This window comes from Panthera leo, chromosome C1, assembly GCF_018350215.1.
Source record: "Panthera leo isolate Ple1 chromosome C1, P.leo_Ple1_pat1.1, whole genome shotgun sequence".
Lineage (NCBI taxonomy): Eukaryota > Metazoa > Chordata > Mammalia > Carnivora > Felidae > Panthera > Panthera leo.
The window spans coordinates 7,247,904-7,260,313 of NC_056686.1; the positions used below are offsets into that span (position 1 = coordinate 7,247,904).

The window sequence follows — 12,410 nt, forward strand, 5'->3', positions numbered from 1 at the left end:
GATTCTTTTTAGATTGAGCTCCATTGAGAGATCAGACAAGATTAACTACCTTCCAGGTATTTGTAACTCTCCATGGTACTTATCATAGTACTTACACAAAGAGCTCCAAACAAGGAAAAAGTTGGTGTCTGCTGATGAACTGATGAACTTCTGCTCATTAGCCCATTGGAATTTCATTTTTCTTCTGGCTTTCAGGAAGCTAAGAGCTGAGTTTTGTGCTCAGCGGTGGCACATTCCCTGACTCTGCTTTTTAACATTACTTTTCTTTCGATGCACCCGGCTTATTCATACAGCCTTTTATTGTTGTTGTTGTTTTTTTAATTATTAACTTTACTCCTATGTTAATGGTATAAAGATTTATTGCTTTTATACTTCCAGGGAAGTTATGTCAAATCCTTTTGCAGGTAGGTGGAGCTGAAATTCTAAATAAAATGAGAAACGTTCAATAAATGTTGACTGGATAGAGAGTATGAGGACTTTAGTGGGGATGGGGATTTTCCAAAATCATTAGCGTAGGGAATTAATTTCGGTGTTTTAGTGTCTGCTTATAAGTAAGGCTTTGTACATCCAAAACTGTATTGAATTCAGGGTGAAAATCCTATTTTACTTTCATTGTCTGTTAGTAAATAGGAAAGCATTTCACAACCTAATAAAATAATAGTGCTTGGCATGATAATTGCACATATATGCTGGTGACTATTGTATTTCATTAAGTACTGAATTGGACCGCTCACGAACAGTTGTGGGCTTTGCCTTTTGAGCTGAATCTAAGTCTGATTTTTAAAAAAATCGCTACTAGACTGTTCGTGTTGTCCGGGTTGCTGAATTCCAACAACCCCCCTCTTCAAGGGCATCTCCCAGAGGGGAGCTCGGGTCCTTAGCTCAGAGACGATACAAAGCATTTTGTTCCTTTACTCACGGCCCTTACGCGGTCTCCCAAGGAGACGAGTGGAATGCCCACTAAGTCATGCTTTTCCATTACTCATTCCGCCTTTTCTCCCAAGGTGGCGTGTGGGAGGTGTTGTGATCGGGCTCGATAAGAATAGGCCGGAAAGCTTGCTGCGGGATAATACACTCATCCCCTTGCGTGTTTCAATTCCGACTGCGCCGTGCTCGGCGGCTTCAACGTGTGAGCAGCTTTCCAAACGGACAATGACTGCACACTCGGCTGCCTCCCATACGCATCTCAGCCCCTCCGAAGGCGTCAGGTCCCCACAGTCCCGCCCCGCCCCACTTGGCCAAGCTTTGTTCAAGGTGGATCAGCAGGTGGGCCGGGCGCGACTGCTGCCGACTAACGTCCTTCGCGGGTCAACCGGGAGGGGACTCTGGGCGCCGGCCTCCCCAACCCCGCAAGCCCAGTAGCCCCGCACCCCCGCCGGCTCCCGGGCCACCAGGAGGCGCCCCGGCATCTCCGCAGCTCCTCGCCCCAACCTCTCTCCGGCTCACCCTGCGATTGGCCGGCAGTCTCGAGCTCTAAGCTCCGATTGGCTGTCCCCCGCGTCAATCGCGGACGTCGGGGCGGGCCGAGGTGACGAGCGGTGGCCGGGCTCGGGGCGGTGTCCGGCGCGGGCGGCCGCGGGCGGAGCTTCGCGAGGACCGACGCGGGTCAGTCAGACGGCGGCAGCCCTGGGAGGCGCCAGCGCGAGTCCGAGCCGCTCCCCGTCCGCTGCGGCCGCCACCGCCGGCTCCGTCGCCGCCGCGCCCCGGCGTCCCGTGTTCTCGCCCTCCCCGCGCCGCGGCCCTCGATGCGGCGCCGGGCCGCTGCGTGATGGGGCTGCGGAGCGGTGCCCTGCGGCTCGCGGCGGCCGCTGCTCGCGCTGAGGCGCTTCGGTGCCGGGCCCCCCGCGCCCCCGCGCGCCGTGTCGCCTGCTGACCCGGCCCGCCCGTCCGCCCGTCGGTCCGTAGCGCGGCTGAGGTAAGGCGGGGGGCGGGCAGCGGCTGGCTCGCCGCCGCCGGGCTGGGGAGGGGGCCGCCCGGGGGGGAGGGGCGGGCCGGGACCGGGCGGGGTCTGAGCGGAGGAAGGGCCGGGCGGGGCGGGAGCCGCGCCGCCCCAGCGGGGCGCGGACTGGGGTGGGGTGGGGTGGGGTGGGGTGGGGTGGGGCGGGGGGCCCTCCCTGGGCCGGCGAGCCCCCGGGCTCGGGTCCAGCGGCCTGCTGGGTCCCCCGCAGTGACCCGCACCTTCCCTCCGCTTCCCCTGAGCTGCCGGGCCCCGGCTGTGCCCGGCGGTCAGCCTGCCCGCCGCCGCGGGTCTGTTTTGCCTGCGCTCTCTGCGCACACTGCAGCTCCGCGGAGCGGGCGCTGCTCGGCCTGGAAGCCCCTCCGGTCTCGTTTCCTCCATCCCCTCTCCCCTCTCCGCCGTCAGGGTTGGCATCGGGGCTGACACTGGGACTGTGGTTGTGCCCCTTTGCCAGATGGAGGTAGGAAGGGGCTCGGCGAGGCGGAGGGTGGGGGTGGGGGGGGGGGCGCCGCCGAGGGCGCGAGGACTGGCGAGGAGCGCGGTGGAAGGGAGGGGGCGTGCGGGATGCTGGCCAGCCGCGAGGAAGGCTGCTGTGGTCTCGGCGTCGAGCAGCAGCTCGGGATTACTCTGGCAGCCATATTGGGAGGATGATCTGACAAATCCTCCAGTAGCCAAGTCCGGTTGCTGGAAGGCACCGAGTGACAGCCCTGGCAGCTCTCAGGGTGACTGGCCGCACCAGAAGCCGAGCCGTGGGGGTTGGGAGCCTGCTCGAGCAAGCTAGTCATTGTTCGTGCAACACAGCGCATTCCGGCCCTAAAACCGGGCCTGAGCTCCCCAGATCACTTTTTCTCCGTGGTGAATTGCTACGTGAGCTTCTATGGTAAAGTGCCTTCAAGATGCCCTTCTTGTTGGGGTGAAATACCGTGTCTGCGTATTCATCTTGTATGGCCCGTGCTGTGGCCGTGGAGGCCTGGCGGTGATGCCTTACATGCACACGGGCACATCTGAGGATCGCTAAGGCCAGTTTTCCCGTCTGGAGGCTTCCAGTTAGTGTTAATTGCATTGCAGGGATGGATTTCTCAGAGTAGCTCACCACGCAGAGGTTTAGGAAGCCGGGATATTCTCATAGTGAGAGAGGCGTGCAGCAGTATTTCTGACGATGCACGTTGTCACCTTTGTGGAATCTGGAGGTAGCTGAAATTAGATTGTCAACAGATCCCTTGCTCGCCCATCTCTTTCTGTTCTAGGCAGCTGTTGTGCGACACTGAATATGTTGCTTTGTGTCCTAGATGGGTCTGTCTGAGGCCTAGGGAAGTACGGTCATTGGATTTGAATAGCTCTTAAGTGATATCATGGTGGATATTTTATTTAAAGGCTGGCATTTTGTCAGCTTAGCTTAGTCATAATAAAATCTTAGCTTGTGTTCTCTTAAGTGAGGTGGTGCTTTTCTAATTAACTTGGTGTGGCTGTTGGGTTGTGAGGCAAGCGGAGTTCACTTGCCGTGTGAGGGTAGAGTATAAGGATCGTACACACCTCGGGATTGTGAAACAGATCCGGAAATGATCAGTGATGGAACTTAGTGTGAGACTGTCGGTCTGTCTCCTACGTGCTCAGGGTGGACAGGACCTGGAGAGTGCCATGCCTGTCTTCTTGGTGCCCTTTGCTTTCAAACTCTATTTCTTGTGGAACAAATTCCTGTAAACTTCTCAAGTTGAACTCTCTAAAAATTTTCGGATAGGGCTTTCTAAGAAAAGCCTTAATACTTTATTTTTCTGCTTTTACTGTTAAGCTTTTCTTGTAGAACTTAGTTGAACCAAAAATGGCGTCAATAGAAGCTAGTGCTTTTTTTTTGTATTACTTTAACTTGAGAGAAATACAGAATGTTTGTTTTAAAATTCCATGCCCCAATTAAGAACTGTTTCTAAGTTAAACAATTTTTACAGTTACTCTATTAGTACAAAAGATCTGAAGAATTGTGGTTCAATATAATTTCAGCATTTAATAAAATCAGACCTGATTGTGAATCTGATTTGGAGGCAGAATTTTATGAATCTGTGCAGCTCTGCTCTGATGAATGTTTTCCCAAAATTTATCCAATTAAGTACAGCTTCGAAGGCTTTAAACAGACCACTTTTCTTTTCAAGACCAGATATGAATGCAGCTTTCCTTTTTTCTCTTTGCTCTTTCCCACTTTGAATTTGTGCAGGGAATAAACTCTCAAGAAGAGTGCCAACAGAGTCTCTCCAAGACCAAGGCTTTCTAGCCCAGTTCCCTGCCAAGGGCTTGTTCTGGGTACAAAGTAAAGGATGACAATAGGCCCCTGCTTCCTAGTTTGTAAACTCCTTCCCAGGCTGCTAATCACAGCAGGTCTTTTCCAGGAGTTAAGCATATCCTTTTGATCTTGTAAACTGATATGATATAATTTTACAAGGCTCTGAAGTGAAACTCTAGCCTGTCTATTTCATGTAGTTTTCTCTTTGAAAGATGGCCTTGTTGAAACAGAAACTGGTGAATCTCTGGAGTTCATAAAAGTATGGATAAATACATACTTCCAGAACTTTTCTTTGTGCAGCTCCTTGGAATAGAAGATGAACGAAGCAGATGTGACAGTGGCAAGGAAAACCTTGCAAAAGAGTCCTTGGGCTTCTCTTTGAGGTGGACTTTTTGGTTAATGGCCCATTGATTCATTTATGCTCACTTTTATGACATTCATTACCAGTTTATTGACAGTGCATGTAGAGATTTAGTTCTTTACCCTCAAGGAACTTCTGTTTGTATACAGGCATGGTAGGATAAAGTTAACTCCCAACTCTTTTACGTTTTAGTACAATTTAATGTACCACTGCTCATACCATGATGGCTTCCATGGTTTTTATAATCAGAGCCTTTTCCCTTTTGTATTGTCATATAATACTTCTCTAGTACTCAGTTGGTACTTTTATGATTGCTTTGTGTTTGTATATGTGTTTGAAGCCAAAAGATCGTAAACCATGGATTAAAATTTTTTTTTGATATTTAATACCACATTGTCTATGCCAAAGCATATCATTCAACTGTACCATCCTCTACCATTGCTCTGTTTGATATCATTGATACTTGGATTAGTTCTCCCTTCCATCTGAACTTCTGACATCATCCTGGCAGATGTCAATGACTGTATAAACAGTAACAACAACAATATTGACAAAATAGCTTATTCTCATTGAGCTCTTTCTAATGTGCCAGGCTCTTTTCCAAGCACTTTGCATTATTCACTAATCCTTGTTTAAAAAAATTTTTTTTTAAAGTTTACCTATTTTGAAAGAGACAGAGACAGCGTGAGTGGGGAGGGGCAGAGAGAGAGAGAATCCCCAGTAGCTCCACATTGTCAGCACAGAGCCCGATTTGGGGCTGAAACTCACAAAACCGTGAGATCATGAGCTTAACCGACTGAGCCGCGCAGGCGCCCCTCTATTTTAATCCTTGTAACAACTATACGAAATAGATACTATGACTCCCATTTTACAGATGAAGAAACAGGCTAAGTGACTCTCCCACCCCGAGTCATTAGAAATACCTAACGGCTATACTGAAGTTCTGTAACTAACTACCTTTAACTGTAAAATTCCTTGACTTCAGCTCAAGCAAACGTTGGCTTCATGCTCCCATGTTCCCATAACTCACTGTTGTGGCCACATCTTCTTCACTTATCGTAGCCTTCAGGTTTGTCTTCAGATCTCAGATTGGCCTGCAGCTCTGGATGAAGTTCTGATCACTTACAGCTCTCACTTCTATCGTCTTTTTCTGTGTGCTCTTGTACCTCAAGTCTCCTGGTGCAGCAGCCTCTTCCAGCTTTTCCTTCCGCGTGACTTGTGGGGTGCATTGCTCTAGCTATTTTCTGACTGGCACTTGCAGTTTCTAATTCATTATTCTGCAAGACCCATTATGCACATGCCAGCCTTGCATCCGTCTTCCCATCCGTACCTTCTGTTTTCAGTCTGCCAGGGAGAAATCTCACAGTGCTAGGGGGTAGTGCCACGATTAATGCGGAATCTTAGGTCTCCTCCGAACCTGTCTTTGGTGTCGAAGTAATTCTGGTCAGCTCCCTCCCCTGTCTTCCACAGTGACTTTTCTAACATTTTGACTGCCTTACTCAAGCCTCCCCACGGCCCCATGTTTGGCATAAAACCTTACCTACCACCTCATAGGGAAAAGAAGGCATGGTCTCCCCCACCCCTTCTTCCCTTTCCTCTACTTACAGAATTCTCTGCCTTCTTTCTTACCTTCTTTCCTCAAGTGTCGTGAGGAGTTACTCCCCCTGACTTAGCTAATCCCTCAGCCTGTGTCCTGGATATTAGCACTGCCTTGTAATCTTAGGGACTTGCCGTATTGGTTACTCCTGTCCCCTTTTGCAGTTTCTCCACAGTCCCACCTTAGGGCCTTTGCTCGGACCTAGAGTGCTCTTCCCTGAACGCTGCTTGGCTAACTCCTTCACCTCCTTCAAGTCTTTGCTTACACCTCATCACCTCAACAGGCCCAACCTGACCTCATTTATGCACCTGCACAGCGTTCCTCCCCACCAGACACCTGCCTCTGCTGTACTTCTCCCTCCCTGGTAATGCTTATGATCATGTAGCATTCTGTATAAATTATTATTTTAGTGTCCCCACTTCCCCTCCTAGGATGTAAGCTCCTCCATGGCAAGGATGTTTATCTGTTTCATTCATTGATTTATCCCAGACTCCTAGAAATGCCTGTCACAGGCACCTAGGCACCTAGTAAATAGCTGTTGAATAAAGCATAGAAACATGCAGATCTCTCCTAATAAAAAAAGGGAAGCAGGGGAGAAAAATCCTTCCTTCATTCGTGTTTCCTCCTAGCTGTTACTCTCCTGTCGAGTTCTGGAAGCAAGGAGGATACTTGTATCCACTTTCTAGCCTCCTAATTACTCCCCAGCCCACCACAGACTGGCTTCAGTGGCCCTCACTTTGCTGACACCTGCTCTTGCTCTGGCTTCCAGCCTTTTACTGCCAAAACCAGGGGACACACTTCATGCCTTCACAGTACTGGAAGTTCACACTCCCTCCTTAATTGAGCTTTTGTCTGCTTCTATTTGGTGGATCTGGTTTCAGATCTTGGCCTGCTTTTCTGGCCACTCAACACTGTTTTCAAATTCATTCAACACAAATTTTTGTATAATTTTTAAAGCTTCTGTTTTTAGGAACTAGAATTTTGACATAACATATTTCTGATGTTAAATAGCAGAATAGGTTTATTGCCGGAATGTTTTATTTGTTTACAGTTTGTACCACTTACCGCTTCTAAAAAGGATTTGAGCAGCCTACCACAAGTACCATAAATACAGAGGGGCTGTTAAAGTATAGATAAAAAACAAAGCTTTGTGTAACAGGAGGAAAAACTAAATAAACACATTACAGCAATTTATGTAATGTGGTTATTATAATTTAGTTTTGAAACTTTTAGAAGTCAAGGGAAAAAGGGAAAGGTAAATTATACACACATATAATGGCTATATATAATGGTTCATAAAGAGAAACTTTTTTTCAATAAATTTGAATATTATTGTAAGAGAAATGTGTTATAGACATACTGATATATACATATGTTATATACATACACTAAGAGTTTTTTTTTTTTAATTTTTTAATGTTTATTTATTTTTGAAGGAGAGAGAGACAGAGTGTGAGTGGGGGTGGGGAGGTGCAGAGAGAGAGGGAGACACAGAATCTGAAGCAGGCTCCAGGCTCTGAGCTGTCAGCACAGAGCCTGATGCGGGGGCTCGAACCCATAAACCACGAGATCATGACCTGAGCCAAAGTCAGACGCTCAACTGACTGAGCCACCCAGGCACCACATTTTTTATAATATTTTAAAGTTTATGTTTTTATTTTGAGAGAGACAAAGACACTGTGAGCAGGGGAAGGGCAGAGAGAGAGAGAGAGGGAGAGAGAGGATCCCAAGTAGGCTCTGCACGGTCAGCACAGAGCCTGACACGCGGCTCAAACCCACGAAACTGTGAGATCATGACCTGAGCTGAAACTGGGAGTCAGACGCTTAACTAACTGAGCCACCCAGACACCCCCACACTCGGTGTTTTTAACAGGTCTTTAAATAAAAGGAAAAGATGTTTTTCAAGGACCTTTTTAAAAAAAGTAATCCAACTTGCTTTTCAAACTGCAAATACATCAAAATATAACCAGTCTTTTTTTATGAAGGCTATGACTAATATGGTTCAGATATATAACTTTATATAAAGATAAATCAGAGCAGAAAACTCATTATTTAACCCTTGTGAGAGTTTGGAATACTTGTATTCTGTGTTGTCATCTAAATGAAAACATATCTATTAAACTTTCGGTGCTGGTTTATCAAGATTGGCATATTATCAACACACGGAAAAGTCTGACCTGCATTCTTGCCCAGGTAGTAAGCTACCTCCCGGGCAGGTAGCTGCAGAGGTGTGGTCAGGGCAGATTTCAGAAGGAGGGAACCTTGACTCATACCAAATTTGAATTAACCTCTGATTGAAACTTACCATTTCTATACTATGACCGAGCTGAGTTGACTTTAGCCTGGACATTGCCAGGAGGAGGTGTTGTCTGTCATTCACTTTGACAATAGAAGAGCTTCAGTGGAATGTTGAAATTTAAGTGGCAGAATTCCCAGCAGATCTGCCAAAATAAAATTATGAGATGTAGCTTCAGGTATTAGAACGAACTGACTTACTAGAGTTTAGTATTAACTGTCCTTTTAAAGAAAAAAGAAAAAACATCACTGTCATTTGGAATACTTTATTTTAAGCCACAAGAGCTGTTGTCTCTTATTTATTTTTTATTTATTTAGGAGAGTGCACATGTATGTGCAGAGTGGGGGAGGGGCAGAGGGAGAGAGAGAATCTTAAGCAGGCTCTACGCTCAATACAGAGCCTAAAGGGGGCTCTATCTCACTACTGTGAGATCATGACCTGAGCCAAAATCAACAGTCAGACACTTAGCCAACTGAGCCACCCAGCTGCTCCTATTTATTTTTATTTTTAAGTAAGCTCTGTGCCCAACATGGGGCTCAAACTCCTGACCCCAAGATCAAGAGTCACATGCTCTACCAACCGAGCCAGCGCCTAGGAACTGTTGTCTCTTGATGCACCTCTTGGTTTATGAATAAAATCATGTTACGAGTGAAGGGCACCTGGGTGGCTCAGTTGGTTAGATGTCTGACTTTGGCTCAGGTCACGATCTCACGGTTTGTGGGTTTGAGCCCCACGTTGGGCTCTGTGCTGACAGCTCAGAGCCTGGAGCCTGCTTCAGATTCTCTGTCTCCTGTCTCTCTCTGTCCCTCCCCTGCTCATGCTCTGTCTCTCTCTGTCCCTCAAAAATAAATGAAAACATTTAAAAAAAATCATGTTACGAGTGGAAAGGAGGATCCTAGATTTCTTAATTGCAGTGACAAATAATGAGTTTTCTGCTCAGATTTATCTTTATATAAAGTTATATATCTGAACCATATTAGTCATATCCTTCATAAAAAAAGACTGGTTATATTTTAATGTTGTATTCTCAGTTTGAAAAGCGGTTGGATTACTTTTTTAAAAAATGTCCTTGAAAAACGTCTTTTCCTTTTATTTAAAACCGCAGTGACAGTTTTAAAACTGTATTTTAAAACTTACTTTAGATAGCGGTTAAAAGAAAACAGTTGGGGAGCCTGGGTGAGCTGGTTTAACCCCATTTGAGATTGAAAATCTGATCTGTCAGGAGACTTTCTGTGCAGTCTGATTCTTGGCACTGGGTTAGAGTGCAGAAAGAAGCTTTTCCAACATGTGATTCGTTTTGAGTTTTCACAGCTTGACTCATGGCTGCTTTTTGTTTATAGAGTCAAAGACCAAGAATAGACAGGTAACTCATACACATACAAAAATTCTTACCTTTTGGTGGGCCATTTTATCAGTATAGCCATGATCAGGGACACAGAGTATTGGATCCTAAAATCTGTTTGTTTCTCAGGGAAAGTATTGGATTGAGAGATGTGAAACTTATGATAATGAAGTTTTCATAGAGTCTCAAAATGGTCTCATTAGCTGCTGATGCTTACTTTTGGGTACCCACTCATTCTTCAAGTTATAATTCATTCTTGAAACCATAATTCAGTGGAAAAGATGATCTTTGAAATAGAGTGCTTATTGCTGTTGTAAATCTGCTGCTATATAGCAAATTGTGTGAATATTGAATTTAAAAATCTAAATTTCTTATTTAAATTCTATTTTCAGTTGTGACATATATGTATTGAATAATGTGTCTGTGTAGGAGAGTTAAGTGAAATACTGATTGCAACATCGGGCAGAATGGAATAAGTAGAAAAATGGAAGAATCAACACAACATTTCTAAGGAGCAAAGAGAAAGAAGGTATCACTTTTGGCTCAAAAAGGGGCACGTTAAGGAATATATGACTTAATGCTTTTTGCTTTATGGTGACATTTGACCTTCTCCTGGAAAGACGTGGATGTAACAGGTTGAAAAGGGGGATTGGGCTTCCAGGAATTGCGTGTTTGGTGTAGTAAGAGGGTGCTTGGTGGGGAAGAAGGCTTGAAGCTGGGCAGTGAAAATGGTGACTGGGGAAGCAGGTTGGATTGCGGAGGCCCTTGGATTTTTAGGGTGTGTTCTGAGGCCACGGAAACCAGTGGAAGGTTTTTAAAGAGAGGAAATGACATGAACTGACTTATATGTTGGGGATATAATCTTCGCTGTTTTCTATAGAAAAGGGATACTACAAAAACAGACCAACCAAATGCTAGTTGTATTTTGTTCCTGTTTACTCACTTTGCTGAATGGTTAATTTGAAAATTAGTCTTCTTAGGCTCTTAATACTCCAGGGAACCTCTGAGGGCAAGTTCTGTTGCACAAGATCAAAGTTAAGCAATTGGGCAAAATTCAGAAAAATTCAAATAACTTAGACCTAACTGTTTTATTTTCCCTTTATTGTTAGCGAATGCTTCTGGAATTTTTGCTCCATTCCGCTTTCCTGATGCTTCTAATTGTGTGTCATAGGAAGGAAAACAGGTCAGAGGCACAGTCTAGAGCTGAGGCTGTGTAAGTGATTTAGAGTATGTGATGGTCTTTCCTGTCTTTCTTCCTTTGGCTGTTCAAAGCTTGGAAAATGTATTTTTATGCTAAATTTAAGAAGTATTGTTTTCTTGTAACCTCCTAAAAGTATTCTGTAATAATTGTTTCTCATTGGAATTTAAACCTGATTTCAGATTTATGTAATTGGTAATATTTCTTTAACAGCCTGGGAATTTTGAAGCTGTGATTCTTTGATGTAATTCTACTATAAAAGAGATACTGTTTATAGTAGTAGGGAAGTAACAAAGTAACACTTTCTATAGTCCATTTAACTATAGTTTCCTATTATTATGTAAAATTTTGACTCGCTTGTGAAGATGGTTGCAGTTTTACCTCAAGACAATTAAATCAGAAACAAAATACATATTTAGGTTCAAATTGTTTGGGAAAAGTAATTTCGTTATTTATTTGAGGGGGAAGTTTTTTTTGTTTTTATTTTATTTATTTATTTATTTTTTTTTTTGAGAGAGAGGGCACAAGTGAGCGAGGGGCAGAGAGAGAGAGAGAGAGAATCCCAGGAGGGGCAGAGAGACAGAGGGAGAGAGAAGCAGGGCTCACCCAACAGGAGACTCAAACTCACGAACCGTGAGATCATGGCCTGAGCCAAAGTCAGATGCTTAATGATTGAGCCACCCAGGCACCCAGAGGGAAAAGCAATTTTAAAATGTACTTATCACTTCCAAAAAAGAATGACTTAACACTTCAATTAGGAAAGAATTTGAAATTAATTTTATCCTTTTTCCTTCTGATCAAATACCTGTTTCTATTTTGGAACAACTTATGGTTTTTATTAATGCCCTTCAAGCATCAGTCCGTTGATACAATAACTAGGAATTCAACCAAAATATTTTAACTACAGTATTCAAGCCCCCGTAGCTAGGGGATTAGAAACATGACTAAAATTCTGTTCTTGTCCACAAGGAGCTTAAAATTTACAGTAGAGATAAGAAAAGTAAATAACTTACTTGCCCTAGGTAAGGCCAGTGACTTGAGTAGTATTAAATGGAGAAGCATTAGCATTTGGTTTGGGAGGTAGGGAGATTCTATGAAGGCTTTAGAGATAGGTGGCATAGAAGAAGATCGTAGAAGAATAAATCGGATTGGTAGAGGAAGAAGGTCACAGTGGGTAGAAGGAACGTTGGAGCAAAGGCAGTGGCACAGAAAAACATGAGATACTTTCAGGAAGCCCTCTGGTGAGTGGTTGTTAAGGAATGTGGATGGAAGGCAGTGTTTTGTGGGTTTGTAAAAGTAGGTGGTTTATGTCGCAGAACACATTGAATGCAGTGTGGGAAGTTCAGCCGTTGTTTGGTAGACAACAACAACCTGGGGACAGGTTGAG

General features: G+C 44.9%; 1 protein-coding gene across 6 annotated transcripts in view; it reads left to right on the forward strand.

The window, feature by feature from the left end:
* Nucleotides 1–1,607: 1,607 nt before the first annotated feature.
* Nucleotides 1,608–12,410, forward strand: part of KIF1B (kinesin family member 1B) — a 144,807-nt gene continuing 134,004 nt past the window's right edge. For 2 of the 6 annotated variants that reach the window (XM_042953771.1, XM_042953770.1), the window contains exon 1: nucleotides 1,608–1,915. The gene's annotated coding sequence lies outside the window, so the exon portion shown is untranslated. Of the gene's footprint in view, nucleotides 1,916–11,018; nucleotides 11,039–12,410 lie in introns of those variants that run through there. The other 4 variants (XR_006206688.1, XM_042953772.1, XM_042953765.1 and 1 more) reach the window with 4 other exon arrangements.